Source organism: Cydia pomonella, chromosome 3, assembly GCF_033807575.1.
Source record: "Cydia pomonella isolate Wapato2018A chromosome 3, ilCydPomo1, whole genome shotgun sequence".
Taxonomy (NCBI): Eukaryota; Metazoa; Arthropoda; class Insecta; order Lepidoptera; family Tortricidae; genus Cydia; species Cydia pomonella.
The window spans coordinates 11058868-11077570 of record NC_084705.1 but is presented as its reverse complement, the minus strand read 5'-3'; the positions used below and the strand labels follow the sequence as shown (position 1 = coordinate 11077570).

General features: G+C 36.0%; 1 protein-coding gene across 4 annotated transcripts in view; it reads right to left on the bottom strand.

Annotated features, from left to right (window-relative positions):
• The window catches only part of LOC133516044 (peroxidase-like), a 105358-nt gene that overhangs the window by 53780 nt on the left and 32875 nt on the right, over positions 1-18703 (bottom strand). Inside the window, exon 2 of one of the 4 annotated variants that reach the window (XM_061848760.1) lies at positions 769-821. The exons of the other annotated variants lie outside the window; for them this stretch is intronic. The gene's annotated coding sequence lies outside the window, so the exon portion shown is untranslated. The remainder of the gene's footprint in view (positions 1-768; positions 822-18703) is intronic. 4 annotated transcript variants of the gene reach the window in all.

The window sequence follows — 18703 nt, the reverse complement described above, 5'->3', positions numbered from 1 at the left end:
GCCGCGGTTAAGCGATAGCGTCATGATTGCAAGAGCCTTCGAGAGGCGATTGTGTTTTATGACCTTACAATTATGATGTCACGCAAATGATGTGATAACTTACAATTTTGCTTTCCTTGAACAAATTTCTCCATAATTATATTTGCGAAGGTCAACTTTTATTGCAGATAAAAAGGTGTCTCGAGTCCCAACTTTTTTTTTGGTTTAATGCTTTTTTAATGCTTACTGAGTATATATGTATTACAACACATTAGTAGGTATATAGTTATGAATGACTTCCAACATAAAGAAATATTAAGTTTTATTTAGCGGTACCATTTTTGACTAAACGTACATAGTTACCTACTTAGTTAAAACTTAAAACGTACATAATTTATTTAGTTAAAAATACTTTATTTACTACACGTCCAACATAAATTAAATTCAAAAGTGCCAGATTATATCTGCAAATATACTAGGAAATAGAGTCGAATTAAATATCAGGAGTATGAGAAATATCGGTCGTCAGCACGGTTTGTGAGACAACTCCGATTGTGATTTAGGTTATTTCCTATCACCGATCGTGCTGCAAACGGACCATTATATTTACTACACCGTTCTGCGGCATTGATATTATCGTATAGTGTATAGACACAATCAAAACGATACGAAACGTTGTTTGTGTTATTTGTGATTTGTTTTCATGTTCAAAAGGACTAACAATAATACCCAAGTCAAACGAGGACGCTGTGAAAAACCAAACATAACCAAAAATATTTACTTATTTACCTTTAAAAGTAGCAAAGTTGTTTATGGGTTGTTTTCCGTTTCAAGGGCAAGACCTGAAAACAAAAGGCTTGTTCATATTTACGACATTTACGTACGTTTTTATCAGATATTGTTTATAAGCATAACTACTTTATTCTTGACGGGTCGGCAATTAAATGGTCTAAAATGGCGCTATCGGGATCAAGGTTCGTCGAAGTGGGCGGCGTCCACGGACACATTGTTTTAATTAATTGCCGCAAAAACAACACTACGGCTTTTCTCTTAATCAAAGTCGATTATTTGCGCAATCCAGATAATCAATTTAAATCTTTAGTGAAATCAACCTCAACATAAAAATGTGCAAATATTACAAAAAAAATATCGAATGATCGAAGACATCGGAAAAATGTTTCTATACAATGCAAAACTCATATTAAAAAAATGACAGCTTACTAAAGAGCTATAAAAAAATATTTAAGGCTCGCTCGCTGGCACCGAGTTTCATTCCAAACAGAGATCCAAGGATTCTCCAGATATGAAACAGCATTACGAATTTCTATCCAACAAATTGTATTGTTAGGTATTAATTTAAGTGCAGTCCGGATTTTCATTTTCTTACGAATTCTATTTGATGTTTAAAAGTCGAGACTTTTTTTATATAATAGGTATTCAAAGATTTTCTTTAGCGAAAATTTCTTACAGTGATTTAAAATTATTTATACAGGTACATTATTTGAAAAAGAAATCTAAAATAGTATATGATCTTTAAATAAAAAATCTGCAGCAGGTACCAGCAGTTATTACAATTGTAAAATTTTATAAGAAAATGGTTGAAGTAAAATACTTATTTCATGACTGACACCTGTCTTGATCTCTTGATTAAGACTACTTTCAGACTACGAAGGTGATGTGGACTGAGGCCAATTTATCAAACTTTTGATAAATAATACTAGTGACATCGTTAATATTATATGGATACACAATTGCGAAAAGTTCGCCTGATAGAAAATCGAAACGAAAACCAGACATATCGGTCTGGGCTCACCTCACCATAATAGCTTGACGCTTGTGCAACACGTGAAGTTTAATAATTGCATGTAAGCACATGATAACATTCCATCAACGATTATATTTGATGTTGGTCATTACTTTTAATGGAATTACTTTATCTCGTTACAAGTAAAAATTGTTCTGTTGTTGATCTTATTTCATATTTCACAATTGGATTACAGAAGCTTTGCTTATTTTTCGGCATGGGAAATTGTAGAATATTTGTGGCTTGTTTATGTTAAGGACTTAATTTGTAAGGACTGAATAAATGAAAATTAATCATTCCATCCCCAGGCGTGAATAATTTGATATTGTTATTTTTTCTAATGATTGACATCGTTTAGGTGTGCTTGGGATGTGTTAAATTTAAGGCAGCTTCGGTCTGGTCTTAACAGCCTGTCGTGCAATTAAACATTACTCAGTAATTTTCAAATGACCTTATCTAACCCATAGCACGCATCCCTAGCGAGGTCAATAAATAAGGATCTAACTAGTTTAAGTTTATTATACAAAATGCTTAGTTTCGTCGCTTAATACCCTAAAATCAGTACCCACAACCCGCCACAAATCCGCCGTCGTTTTAGGCTCATAATACAAATTTACATTGTTTAAACCTCACAGATTGCTAGTTACCGTAAATCGGGGTGAATAGAGACAATTTAGAACTGAAAGTGAGATAATATTTCCATAAGCGCCACAAATGTGTAAAGTGACTTTTATCTTATGTTTGAGAATGGATTATTTATAATATCATTATTTTTAATAAAGAGACGAATAAAGTACCAATAGGGAAAAGTGATCAGTGATCAGGGTTGTCAAAAATACAATTAGCTTATAGGTGTCGTACCTAGGTAGTGCTTATCTATCGTACTTCGGTATTCTAAAATAATTAGGTAACCATTATAAGTTAAAACATGGATAAAACTATAATTGAAAAAATAAACTATCAATTATTTTTGAAGACATAACTCATATCTTAATCTGACGCGCTCGAGTAACTACAAAAATCCCCTCTTCGGCTCCCCAACGAGTCTGTATTATACAGTTAGGTATCTAGTAATTATTATACAGTTAGGAATCTATTGTTGAAATCAGGGTTTTTTTTATGGTAGAGGAGGCAAACGAGCAGACGGATCACCTGATGGTAAGCGATTACCGCCGCCCATGGACACCTGCAATACCAGAGGGGTTGTAAGTGCATTGCCGGCCTTTAAGATGGGAGTACGCTCTTTTAATCCGGGAGGCATTAATCCGAACAATTCCTCGGAGCACTCCCTGTTGTACATGCGATAGAAAATGCAGAGCGAGGCCACATTTCTACGCAGTATAATTTTCGCAATGATATTTATTTTAAAATCATATCTATCTAGTGTACCTAATGAATTAAGTTTGTTTACTTAATGTTTAATCAAAATAATAAAATAAAATCATTTAAATAAGTACATTTATTACGATTCCGCCTTTTAAGTTCAAACCTGTAATAGAACTAAAATATTTGGGTGTATCCTGGTGGAATCCAAATTAAAATAATGCTACCTCCAAGCAAGATGGACTGAGGAAAAATGATAATATAGTTATAGTACTTTTTTATCATTAAATATCATTGTTTCTTTTTAACCAATTCGACTTATTTAGTCGGTAATGATATAGAGTAATCAACGAAAACGATGCCACGGGCAAAGTTAGCTAAACGATCAAATGAAATCGGCTCACGCTAGCTAAGCATTCTTGTCTCCATATCGTGACCGTGCCATTACAAAGGTCACCGCTCACTGAACCCGCAGTGTGAACCCTTTGTTACGCCACTAGTCAACGCAGTAGTTGCTGTAGTTTTAATTGGTCGCGGATATGGGAACTAAACCGGTTCTGATACGCTCGGAACTGTTGCTTTCATTCATTAGCTAACTACGATACGAGTTCTACTACAATTTGCAATGTGAGTCAAGGCCATTTTTTATATCGTTCGTAAATATTATACGCACGAATAGACTAATGTACCTGCCCCTACGAATACCATCGACGACGTGACCGGTTGACAAAATAGTGGCATTATGGTAGTCTTTCTACCCGTTGCGCTGTGGGGAAACGTAAAATAGGGGTATAAAAATATACCTACCTACATACTACCTGAATGATAGAGTGTTTTAGAATATGTAACTTGAATAATTGGCTGACTGATGCCCACTGAACAGTACTGCCGCAGTATGGATCGATTTGTTTAGACATATCAGACGTGCTTCTCGGGGATCGAGACTACACAATTACATTTTTTTTTATACATATACTAACATTACTAACTTAATTTGCACTACTTAGGGGCCCAAAGATTGTCTAATATTTATTACAGTTAAAACAATAAAACTTAATTGATTTTTCCGGGTGTAACAAAATATGTTAGAAAGATAACATTATTTTAAATAAGTGTAATATTTTTTTATGAATTCTGTAAAATTGCGATTGCGTCCAGTATCAAAGATAGGCTAAGGTTCCCTCAAAGTTAACAACATTTTCTCGGTAATGCTATCAAAAACAATGGCACAGTCAAAGACTTTAGATTTATCTTTAAAAATTATGAAAAACAGAGTAAATCAGCCCTTAAAATAAATAAATAAATATTTATTTATTTTACTACAAAGTATCAAATCCTCTGTAGCCCGTTATAAAAATCTAACTATAAAATAATCGATCCATCCGTAATATTGTATGGTACGACTGTAACTTTTCTATAAAACGGGACGCTGCATGCTGTATACATACGGAGACGAATGGCTTATGTACGGCCGTATTCGAACAATGCATATAAGATGTCACAGCGACCAGTAGGGCTAATATGGTCGGTGTTTTATCATCTGTCATCATGCCTGTCACGTTCTAACAAGTATGCAAGTGCGAAAGTGACGCATGACATGACAAGTGATAAAAATGCGACCATGATACTGCCACAGGGTTACGTTTTTGGTTGAGGTTGTCCCTTTTGACACTGACAGATCGATATAGTATCGTTGTTACATCTTATTTTAAGCATTGTTCGAATACGACCGTTAATTTAAACGAATTTCACTTATAACAAGATCTTAATAACAGGTGGGCACGATTAAAACAAATTTTAATGTAGCGAAGAAGCAGGAAAATACTATTTGCGTTCTGATAAACGTTGTGATTCTTATTGTTCGTCTATTGTCAGTATTTCTTTCTTTGAATGAGTTTTCCTTCAGGTCGAGGACTGTTTAACCTGATAATAACTGATATTTGGGTCAAAATTATTTTCGTTGTCTTGTTTCTGAGTTTTCTGACCACTTGTTGTCACGATTGTATTTGTGTCTTCTATTAAATAAATAAAGTCGAGTGCTACTGTATGTCTTTAACTGTAGATTATAATTTATGCTATGGATGTTAGGATTTTTTTTATATTGTCGTTTTTGTTTTTTATACAGATTTTAATAAAAAATAGTAGTTTTTATAGAACTCCATCATTTTGTTCAGAATAAACACGAAATTCAAGAATGGGACAAAAAATGTATGAAACTATTGAGTTACGAAAACGGAAGCTATTGAGTTACGAAAACGTATATTTTCGTAACTCAGCGGATAATTTTGTACGACATACGGAAAAATTGCGCTCATGTTGTACAGAAAAACAAACTCTATTTTTCCACTAACTTGTATCAAAATCCGAAGAAAATGAAAAAAACGACAACAAAATAGAAAAATCTATACGCAATTTTATGTATATTAAGTAGATATACATCCTCCGTATAATTTTTATTATTATTGTAAGTCTCAGGCGCTTTTCAAAAATTGTATAGAATTAATTTTCACTCCTAACTCATATACCTAATAAACAAAAATCGAAAAAAGCCAAGCTAAGGGGCATAGCTATGGTTAATATACAGTAAGTAAATTGTGTATAAATATGGAGGAAAATGGGTACTACGTTTGTATGGAGAAGTGGTTGTCCACTATCGTCTTGATGAAATAATATGCGTCGTGCTGCAAAAAATCTGCGTAAAAGTGGGCTTTGAGTCAGCGCACATAATTTCCAAGGAAAACAGGAGTAGTGCCACTGCTTAGTTCACTGATTATAAGAAGTGCATGGTGAGTTAAGTATATAACATTGTTACATTCAAATAAATAAATGTTATAGGGACATTCTTACACAAATTGACTAAGTCCCACGGTAAGCTCAAGAAGGCTTCTGTTGTAGGTACTCAGAGAACGATATGTACACGGTGCCCGCGAGGACACAGAAAGATTTTAACAATATAATCCGGATCGTATTTAGAGACAAAAATGTCATATAAACTTTTTTAAATCGGCCTAGTTTCAGAGTTTTTAAGAAAATGTACTTACTTACTTAATATTCATAAACACGTACATACAATACGTAAACAAAAGAAAAATATTTTTTGGCGGAATTGACTTAAATTTGTATAACATTTTTCCTTCTTATGACCTCAGGAATACGTGGTAAAAAAAAATCGTTTCCTCGCGGGCACCTTACATAATATAAAATATACTTAAATACATAGACACATCCAGGATTCAGGAATAAATATCTGTGCTCATCTCACTAATAAATGCCCCTGCCGGGATTTGAACCCAAGACCATCGGTTTCATAGGCAGGGACACTACCCACTAAGTCAGACCGGTCGTCAAAGCACTACTGTTACATGCACTAAACATCAAACATTTTTTTAAAAGTTTGAGCTTAATCTGGATTCAAGATTACATTTTATTTTCTTCCTCTTTCAGCAAACCTTTTCAAACTGGATTTCACCATATTGTGAAGTCTGTTCAACAAAGATACGCCGCTTAACATGTAAATGGGGTTGAAAACCTCCAATGGCTCACGAAAGCGCTTTGGGGAAACGGTGCCGAGTGACAGGTTGTTGTCTGTCGTTTATGGTTTATCTTTCTTACTTCCTGATAACTAGGTGTTTGTTTTTAACACGCTTTTATTAGGTCGACCTGTATGTAACTAACTATGTAATGGAATCTAAGGTAACTAATTTAACCATCTTCCAAGGACCGTAGCGTCATGAAAATTGGCAGCTGTATGTAGTTCTGATGACAATACAATAATATAATACTGTCGAACTGATCTGATGATAGAGCCGGAAGATATGAACTGGAACTTCATGATGGAACATCGTATCATAGCTGTGTTTGGATTTGTTAGAAAAGTCTTGTAATGAACTTTGACCAAACCGTGTTTTTCTATTGTGTTTTAAACTATTAATTTATTTATAGAGTATTACTCTTATTAGGTACAATTACATACAGATATTTGCTATATTTGTTATATATTACTAAATTAAATGAGTAAGTTACCTAAACGTGATAAACAATTTAAGAGCAAAAAAACTAGAAACACGTATTTTTTTTGTTTACCTTTAGCTTTAAGTTTTAAGCTCTACTCAAAAATAGTTTTAATATTACTTACGTGTTGTCGAACTCGTGAATTCTGAGCAGCCAGTAGAAACCCTTTTATTTACGTCAGTGCCATCGGCATGTGTCGGCTCGTATTTTCGGATATGCTTTTAATACATCATTTTGTTGATGCATGCATTTAATGCATCAAAAACTCTAAACAACATTCCAAAACTCCTGACAAGGTTGAATGGATTTTCGCCGATTATACTAAAATACTCGTAATATAATCGACACAAAAATATCTACGCGCTACTATACATGTATACTGTAGTCTATCTTTTAACAAGAAACAAATGAATGTTCCATAACTTCCACACTATTTCCCATAGCAGTAACTTCATAGTTAAAAAAAAGCGGCCAAGTGCGAGTCGGACTCGCGCATGAAGGGTTCCCTACCATTTAAGACGTATTAAAAAAAACTACTACTACTAGATCTTGTTCAACATTTTACCACTTTGGACACACATTTTACCACTTTGGAAGTGTCTCTCGCGCAAACTATTCAGTTTAGAAAAAAAATGATATTAGAAACCTAAATATCATTTTTGAAGACCTATCCATAGATACCCCACACGTATGAGTTTGATGAAAAAAAAATTTTTTTGAAATTTTATGACGTATTAAAAAAAACTACTTACTAGATCTCGTTCAAACCAATTTTCGGTGGAAGTTTGCATGACAATGTATATCATATATTTTTTTTTATTTTCTCATTCTGTTATTTTAGAAGTTACGGGGGGGGGGGGACACACATTTTTACCACTTTGGAAGTGTCTCTCGCGCAAACTATTCATTTTAGAAAAAAAATATATTAGAAACCTCAATATCATTTTTGAAGACCTATCCATAGATACCCCACACGTATGAGTTTGATGAAAAAAGATTTTTTGAGTTTCAGTTACCCCCAAAATTTATTGTTTTTTTTCTATTTTTGTGTGAACATCTTAATGCGGTTCATAGAATACATCCACTTACTAAGTTTGAACAGTATAGCTCTTATAGTTTCGGAAAAAAGTGGCTGTGACATAATCGGACAGACAGACGGATATGACGAATCTATAAGGGTTCCGTTTTTTGCCATTTGGCTACGAAACCCTAAAAACAGAATATTTAGGTATATTAGCTTTTTAGTCATTTAGTCTTTTTAGTCTATAACATTTTAACATGTTACCCGATTCATTCTGACTTGCAAATTAAGTAGACGGTAAGTTTTTATTTAAACAACAATTGTATATAGGTAAAGAACTTGCACCCAACCTTCGGCGTAGCGGAAGCGATCATGACATTCGACACGGCCTTTTTGTATGCATTCGGACCTAGTCATGTCTAAAGGAACAATTAAGTCGTTTTGGAGTAGTAGGTACCCGTATTTACTCCATTATTTCTAGCCTACGTTTTAATTATAGTACTTTTCAAGGCTACATTCTTTATTCATGTGATACATATAAAAGTGAATGCATGTCAAGGTCAGTCTGCCTTTCGTTTTACTTAATTTTTAACAAACAAGAACTAAAATCCAGGGTAAGTACCTAATTAAGTACCTAGAGGTATGCATAATATGACAGGAGGACAAGCAGCGAGTAGCCCCTTGTTTGGCTGTACGGGTTATACGAGTACGAGCACTTACAGCTCTGCAGGTGAGTGGCTTTGTATTTACTACCAACTACACTTTAGATACAATTGCTATTATGCTGGTTTTATTGAATAACGCTACTCCCATAATACCAGATTCCGAAGCCTATTGCTACGTGAAAATAATGAATTTTATAAAAAAATATTTATGAAAGTTAAATTAAAGCAGTATGAAGATTCTTAATTTAAAGTTGGTACGTATTGGCTTTAATACGAGTATAAAGAAAGCTGAGGATACTATCAGCAGAACTCTTCAAGTTTAGTACATTTTTCCGATATTGCGCGAGATACTTACGAACACGTGTTGTTAAGTTAGCGTGCATTTCCAAAGATAATCCCTCTCCACTAATATGGAGTTTTTCATTATCTCCGGGCGGTCCTGAAAAACGAAATCTTTGCTAGAAAAAACTAAGTATGATTCCAATGCAGATCACTGTTTTGCACTCCGGATATGATAATGTAATACCGCATACCGTAGATATCTAAGTATGCAGATTAGTTAGGGTTCCGTAGTCAGCTAGGAATCCTTATAGTTTCGCCTTGTCCCTCTGTCTGTTTATCCGTCCGCGGCTTTGCTCCGTGATCGTTAGTGCTAGAAAGGTAAAATTTAATACGAATACCAATTAGTTACGCCGAGAAAGGCGTAAAATAATAACTAGAAAAATGTTTTTTTTAGGGTGACTCACCTACACGAAAGAGGAGGGGGTGTTTTTTTTCGCTTCTACCTTATAGTGTGGGGTGTCGTTGGATAAATCTTTACAAAAAGGAATATAGTTCTTTAATCGCTCTCAAAGAAAAAAATTGTCCCCTCCCTCTAACTGTAGAACCATTATTGGTCCAAAAAATATGAAAAAGTTCGTTAAAGTTAAGTTTAGTAAACATTCTCCAGGACAACTATAGCGAACCTGATCGGATAGCCGTTTTTGAATTTTTTGCAAAAAGTATATTTTGACGGATGGCTACCTACGGAACCCTACGCTGAGTATGGCCGGACATGCTCTTGGCTTTTTTTATTTGGTAATAGATGTGACTACGGCTAACCATGTACATCACACACTTTGTTTTTTGTTTCGTGAACTTAGACTTTATGTGATATACCTATATATAGCCTTTATGTATATCCCCACAAGAATATATAGGTATATACAAAAAGGCAGAAATTTAGAGCAGAAGCTGGCATCTACAAATATTATAAATTCGAAGTAACTCTGTCCGTCCGTCTGTCTGTCCGTTACCTCTTCACGCTTAATCCTCTGCACAGATTTAGATAAAATTTGGTACTTATGGAAATTATTTGAGACCCGGCAAAGGATAAAAGATAGTTTTTATCAGTCATCATCATTCTCCGCAGACGACATCACGGGCAGAAGTTAGTTTTGTATAAAAATGAAGTACGTAAGAGTTTACTAATTTAAAAATAAATACATTTACAACGTGTACCACACAAATAGACCCTAAACTGAATGCACAGTGTATATTTTCATACGTAGTCTAAACTTAGCTGAAGACATGACGTCGTTCGCGACGGTAAGTCCTACAATAGGTATTCGTCAAGCCTTGATGCTTGGCTAGAACGAGAATTTATACCAAAAGGACAACTAGCCCTTGCCACAGAAGAATAAGGTTGTGTACACATGCACGTCGATTCCTAGAAGCTCTTGTAAGTTAAGAACAAGTTGAAACTAGATTTCTATTGAAGAAGTTGAAGAAGCCAGTCGAGCCGCTCGAGACACATGTATTATCTACAGGTTGATCTCAAATTGGTAATACAAAACATTTGATTGACTGAGTTAATGCCAAATAGTATACTATATTAACTCCGCTTTTCTAGTAAAACAAATAATTAAAGTCCCGAAGTTTGGTTACCCCACATTAAGAGTCCTTATTCCTACAGACGAGCGTATTTTGTAAAATGCTTCCTTTTTCATTCAAGATTACGACGTAACTATTAGTATTTATTCAAAAACTGGTAACGTACTTAAATAATCGTTTCCTAAACTAGCGGCTCCAACAGTTCAAATTTTCATTTTCTCTTTTAAACCTCTTTTTTAATGAGTTTTTTTGGGAGTCTTTTCCAAATTTTGCAGTGAGATGTGGCGTTTCGGTTCTCAATTTTGCTGTAAACAAGAATCATTTGGTACATGAATGACTACAATTTGATTCAACATATCTCGTACGAGGGGCTGGAATGATTAACAATCGAAGATTCATTTGAAAAAACTGATAAAATACCTTCCGAGTTTTCTTCATTTTTTTGGAGAAAACAGGGTTTTATTATATTTTTTTTCCGCAAATTGTACGCATATTTTGCTTTAAAAATAATATTATAGCAAACTGTAACTTTATGTTAACCTATGAAAAAAAAATCATAACTATGGGACCTACATTGCCGTAAATTTATATTTTTTTTAAACACGTATAAATCACGCAGCAGCGACGCCCTGCTCTCAGTCCGCGCGGAGCGCGCTTAGAGGACGGACCTGTGCTCGATTGTCAGGCATTCGTTGCGATCGTAATCAGCTACGGAGTTCCGAGAAGTGCTATATACTGCGATTAGAAAATCTTAATAAAAGTTCATTTTTTACACTATGCTTAACAGACTCTCGCTTATTGATGGATTTTCAGTGGTCCTTTTTTTTTATACTACGTCGGTGGCAAACAAGCTTACGGCCCGCCTGATGGTAAGCAGTATCCGTAGCCTATGTACGCCTGCAACTCCAGAGGAGTTACATGCGCGTTGCCGACTCTAACCCCCTCCCGCCCCTCGTTGAGCTCTGGCAACCTTACTCACCGGCAGGAACACAACACTATGAGTAGGGTCTAGTGTTATTTGGCTGCGATTTTCTGAAAAACGCATTTTTACTTGAAATTACGTTAGGGTTTGCATTTGCATTATTATTTTTGACCCGGATGAAGTCCAAGTTCTCATGATGGAGTCAGGAGTTGGTCATCAGAACTCCTAATCTACTCATTATAATCCCATCGTGTTTGGGCTCAAAAGATTTGCCCTGACGAACACCATCGATCTAGATGAGGTCCAGGGTCTCATGATGGAGTCAGGAGTTGGTCACCAGGACTCTTTAATCTACTTATCATAACGCCATCGTGTTTGGGCTCAATAGATTTGCCCTGACGAACACCATCGATCTAGATGAGGTCCAGGGTCTTATGATGGAGTCAGGAGTTGGTCACCAGAACTCCTAATCTACTCATCATAACTCCATCGTGTTTAGGCTCAATAGATTTGCCCTGACGAACACCATCGACCTAGATGAGGTCCAGGGTCTCATGATGGAGTCAGGAGTTGGTCACCAGAACTCCTAAACTACTCATCATAACCTCATCGTGTTTGGGCTCAATAGATTTGCCCTGACGAGCACCATCAATCTAGATAAAGTCCAGGGTCTCATGATGGAGTCAGGAGTTGGTCACTAGAACTCCTAATCTACTAGGGCAAATCTATTGAGCCCAAACACGATGGAGTTATGATGAGTAGATTAGGAGTTCTGGGGAGTTCTGGTGACCAACTCCTGACTCCGTCATGAGACTCTGGACCTCATCTAGATCGATAGTGTTCGTCAGGGCAAATCTTTTGAGCCCAAACACGATGGAATTATAATGAATAGATTAGGAGTTCAGAGGGCCTACCGCGAACCACGTTCGACGAGTTACCTCCCTATCACACTTACGTACGAATTTACAAGTGCGACAGAGAGGCAACACGTCGAACGTGGTTCGCGGTAGGCCTCCTGGTGACCAACTCCTGACTCCATCATGAGAACCTGGATGGACTTCATTGAGGTCAAAAATAATAATACAAACCCTAACGTGATTTCAAATAACACTTAAACTCTATAGCACTAATGTGCGCAAACGATTGGCATCTTGACTAGGCAGCATGAGTGCGTAGCCACCATGCCAAACGTTTACGATACGACAAGGAAACACTATCTGTCTCTCTATCGCACTAATATGTGCAATCGATTGGCTTCTTGGCTAGGTATCATGGGTGCGTAGCCAACATGCCAATCGTTTACGATACGACAACGAAACACTACTGTCTCTCTATCGCACTAATATACGCAAAAGATTGGTATTTTGGCTAAGCACCAAGCAAGTGTGTGGCCAACATGCCAATCGTTTACGATACGACAACGAAACACTATCTGTCTTTCTATCGCACTAACATGCGCAAACGATTGTCATGTTGGCTAGGCGCCATGGGTGCATAGCCAACATGCCAATCTTTTACGTCACGACAACGAAACACTATCTGCCTCTCTATCGCACTAATGTACTTTATTTATACCTGCAGTCATTTACTAACTTTTTCATTTTCCATTGGTGTGAAAGAGACAGAATAAAGAGCAAGGGTTATAGTACACTCTGTAGTCTGTACACTTAGTAGTAGTGTACATAAAAAAAAAAACTACTGTGCATATAAAATAAAATAAAGAGTGCCCATATGATATCATACGACACTAAAATTAATGTTGCTTGAAATTATATTGAAAACTATCAAGATTATTCTAGTCTGCATTTAAACGCGCGTCGCGTTGCCGGCGCTCGCGTACCGAGCGCCAACGCCATCTATCGAGCGTTATTTCGTGAAATCGGAGAACGCTCCAAGGAATAAGGGCTCTTAAATACCTGTCTAATATAAATACTGAGGCAGTTGATTGATAACCAAAGAGAAAAGTGTTCATTTGAAATTATTTCTTTAATAATCAATATGAATAAATGAATATTATATGACATTATTACTCAAATTAACTAAGTCCCACAGAATGCTCATTAAGGTTTGTGTTGTGGGTACTTACACAACGATATATATAATACCTATATAAATATTTATAAATACATAAATGACACCCATGACTCTGGAACATATATTTGCGTTTATCACATAAAGTAATGCCCTTAGCAGGATTTGAACTCAAGCACTACCAACTAGAGCAGACCAGTCGTCAAAAGTCGATCGTTGGTGTGTTAGGATAACCGTGTGAAGCCTGAAAAATGGGATAAATTACAACTTAAAAAATACATTTGTGTATTTTAAAAGCATCTTAAAATAATCCCATTGGGCTACTAGTTAGGTATATAGGTGATTCAGTAGACGTGAGCAGGATCAAGCCTGCGTATTCGTAGTAACGTTAATAAAAAAATTACTGTTCAAAAAAAAAAATTAAGTACGTCATTTATGGTCACCCTCTTTGTTCCATCCATAACAAATGACAAATTGAATTTCATCGGTATCTGGTTACTTTAGAAAAATCGTATCGCACACAAATGTGACATTTTATTTTCTTCACAATCGAACTGCTGTCACGGTTAAAGAGGTTTAATCTTTGTTAATAAAGTGTTGTAGGGTGTCCATGATCGTAGATAAACAAATTTGTCCTTGAAAAAAGTTGGATAATAGAAAAAAGCGTGACTGTTTTACTTAAATATGACGGTGAACGATTCATTAACATTTACTGATTGTGTAGGCTTGGTCCTGCTCACGTCTCATGAATCACCCTGTATTATATCCTCCCAAAGTCCCGTGTTGCTAATAAACGTTAACCAATTCGGGTGACCTTATCACCATTTCTCATTCCAGACAAAATTTATGATGGTTCCACGCAGTCACCACGTCGATGAATATTCATGAGGGGCTCGCTCTTGCTGCAACGATGCACACGAGCGTGCCAGACAACGCTGTATCGTCGGGAATTCTGCGATCAAAACAAGATAGAATCTACATATTTATCCTCATTTGGATTACTCTCCGCTTCAAAAACCGGCCAAATATGAGTTTTACTCGCACGAGGAAACTTACGTACAACTACATATGTGCCTACTAAATTATGCTTTTCAGGCCAATTCGAACGTACACTGATATCAGAATGCTAAATGATGTCATTCATTGTCACGAGCGAGACGCACGATAACTACGAGTAAATAACATCATTAAAATATCATGTTCGAATTGGCTTGTTTATAAAGTATTGTCTTTAATCCGACTCACACTTGACTAGGATAGCGACAACAAAATTCACAGACTGTGTAAATATTTACTGTCTAGTTATTACGAGTAATGAGATGCGGCTACTGACAAATAGTCTTAAATAACACCAAACACTCAGGTACTAGGGTACCTAACTCCTATAAGTCACCATATGATCCTGTATGACCAGAATAAAATGACTTACTGTGACTAAATAAACAGTAAAATAAAGGGAAATTGAAACGTGCGAGGCTATGCGGGTTTCGACAGATTATTAGATTTATTGACGTGCAGTGTATATGACGTTCATATTATATGGTCCGCATATGGAACTGGTTTTATGTTAGCTCAGTTGAGCTCTAACGCCAGTAAAGCCCGTCACAAACGGTGTGATAATATATTATATTAATATACCGTAAGACCCCGAAATATATCTTATAGTATAGCTAAGCACCGCACATGACAACGATACCAAAATATGTATCGCTGTCAACCTAGCACCTACATTGTGAGACGAAATATACCAAGATACCTTACTATAAAATATCGTAATAGTATACCAAAATATATATTACCTATAGCTTCGTGTGTAGACCCTGTCAAATAGTACGTATATAAAATATATCATAAGATGACTTGCCAGAAGATCTCTTTCCGCCTGTGTCGGTTTTAAGTAAGGTATTAAAGAAGATTTTAGTGACATCGTTAAGTATATTTTCTTGTGGGGTCATTTTTGTTTTATTTTATATGTATTTTGTGATTGGATCAAAATTAAAGTTTTAAGTAAATCAAGCAAGTATCAAGAGAAAATATCCTAAAAGCTTAATGCTCAAGTGAAGAGTTGTACACAAAACCATTTGCGTCCCTCTCCCTCGCCCCCAAACAAGTTCCTCATATTTTTATTTTACGTACCCCTGTGAAATTGAAAATCCGCAATTTCCGGAGGACAATATATTTCTCGAGTAGAAAACTTGTTAGAAAGTCTATACCCGCCTATTTCACAGTTGGAATCATTTATTCACAGCTAAATTGAGTAGGTAGATTCTTTATTTGACTCAGAAGCCAATTCAAACTTACGTTTTGACATCATATTTTAATGATGTAAATTTGTTCTCATTCGCCCAAACGTCTCGCTCGCGCTTACACATGTATGGACAAGTGCGAGCGAAATGCACGCGTGACAGATAAATAAAGGACATTAGTTAGATATAATTTCGATGTCAAAGTCTACGTTCGAATTGGCCTCTCGGACCGAATCCACAGTGGGAATAGAATGTTTTATTCACGTGACACGGGAGAGTGTAAAACTGCAATCGAATAAGGTATCACGACACGGTAAATATTGTAATCTAAGATGTTCGCACGAGAAGTTACACGCTCGAGGAAATCACAATGTCGAAGCTGCAAACGGGTTCGGTAGGTACGTCGCTGAAATCGAAATGACTATACTTTGATCTAGCTAAGGTACCAACTTTATGATACTTTGGACTCAATATTAAAATGACTTTTACACTGTAATTTGTACGTGTGCAGCTTCTGCAAAGTTTATTACTTACAGTGTTGTATAGGATACCGACCTTCCGTTAATATTCCGATAAAAACATTTTGCAAGTTCGGAATACTAAACTAGTGACATATCGGCTTACATTTTCGAAAAAGACTCAATTTATTCATAGGGATTATATTGTTAGTAATTTTAGTAAATAGATTACACATATTTCTCATATTCTTATATTTACCTACACTACATTTTGGATACTACAAAATAGTAGGCACAAATTCTGATGTCTCCATTGTACAGACCATGGTGCGTAGACAAGATGCCGATCGTTCACGCTCCGTACCTAGCGTACTTATCTCTCTCTATCACTCTTCCGTATTAGTGCGACAGAGACAGTAGCGTTTCGTTTGCTAAGGAGCGTTAACGATTGGCAGCTTGTCTACGCACCCAGGGCGCTTAGCCAACATGCCAATCGTTAACGCTACGTATCGTAGCGTAGTCATTTTTCTTTATTTCTCTTCCATATTAGTGCGTTTCGTCCGCTAAGTACGGAGCGTAAATGTTTGGCATGCTGGCTACGTACCCTGCTCTGAATTACGTGTGACATGTTTTCTGACGTATACGAACATGTATGGTTTTTTAACTTAACTCATTTGGATACCTAAGGCTGCCTGAGACTGCTTACAGGCGATTTTTTCTAAACTTTTTATCATTGAGCATAAAGCTGCTATTTTAGTTTAAAATGTCGCTGTTGAAAGTCGTTCTTCTCGATTATTCTCCGTAAGATTAATATAAAAGCGACTTAAATTATAGAACCTACTACTTACGAGTACAAACAGTCGCACGAAAAGTGGGCTTCATTATAAGATAATACTTGAAGCGTGGTATAACTTTATTGTCGAATGAGGCCACATTGAAAAGTCGTATAAAATTCTGAAACGGAAAATATCTCAAGTTAAAATTATAATAAAGCTCAACATTGACATATCAAACTGCCGCCATTCCTAAAATGCACATCACACACAAATAAATTGTAAGTACCACATTTTTTTAATCAAACACATTTTCTTTCACTGCGTGATCTCTATTTGACTCATTTTATAAATTTCTAATCAACAAATCAGTAAGTACCTATTACCCATGTATTCAGTTTCTGACGAAGAATAATAATACTTAATTAGGGCATATTCCACAATTGTACAATTCAGATTAAACTAAGTTAGGCATCCTTTTGTGTTAGACGCTTGGTTTCGCGCGTCAATGATGTTCATACCATCCGAGTCATAATTAAGGTTATAACAACATGCAACAGTCATTAGAATAGCGACATTGTAGTCTTTGGTATCTTTAGTTTTTTTTTTTTCATTACTGTGATATAATCTGCCGTGTTTTATAAACACTTATATTATACAATATTATTTTAACTAAGTAAGCTAAATTGATGTCCATATGACTCTAGTTGCTATGCTGAAACTAATAAGATGAACGAAATAGTAACACTAGTAACCACCCCACAGTAGAAGATCATTAGACACCCAAACTCCGTAGATCTAGCACGCGAGTCAGGAATAGATTTCCAGGAATCCATAACTCGTAAAGTGGTTAAGGGCGATTTGTAATGAACCCTCGTGGACGTCAGCCGCCGCTCCATTGAAAGGTTTTAGTTACTTGTTTATGTGACCAGATATTTCAATCGCTATACAACCGGCTGACGATTTTTAATTCACAATATAGATGCTATTGTGAATTAAAAATCGTCAGCCGGTTGTGCAACTATCATCTAACAAAGTTACATTTTTTTTTCCACGTTTGACGACCAATATTGACGACAAGTGACGCAATGCTGCAATGCCCTTGCCACTTGTTATGGGATTTCTAATTGTATTGGCACCTTTAAACTTTTACTAAATCCGGTATTTATGGATATCTTTAGATAAAACATTTGAAATATTACCCCATTAATAAAGCTCTTAGAATTAATTTGTAAATATAAATTGACTTTCCTGGTAGACCTTAATTAATTATTGCTTGAAGGGCAAAAAAATGTGAATGATGGGGAATGTAATGTTGCTACCAAAGGGACTAATTCAACAACTCCTTCTACATGCATTACGCAAGATACATGCATTATATACAAATATCTCAAGCCAGCGTGCTCCCTGAACACTTCCCTGTCTCGTCAAATTGAAGCCAGTTTTAATTAAATTAAATCTGCCAATAGAGACAGCAAGGTACTTAAGAATGTAAAGGGTATTAAGTAGCCTCATTTGGAGTCGACCTAAAACTAAAAACCGGCCAAGAGCATGTCGGGCCACGCTCAGTGTAGGGTTCCGTAGTTACTCTTCCGTCA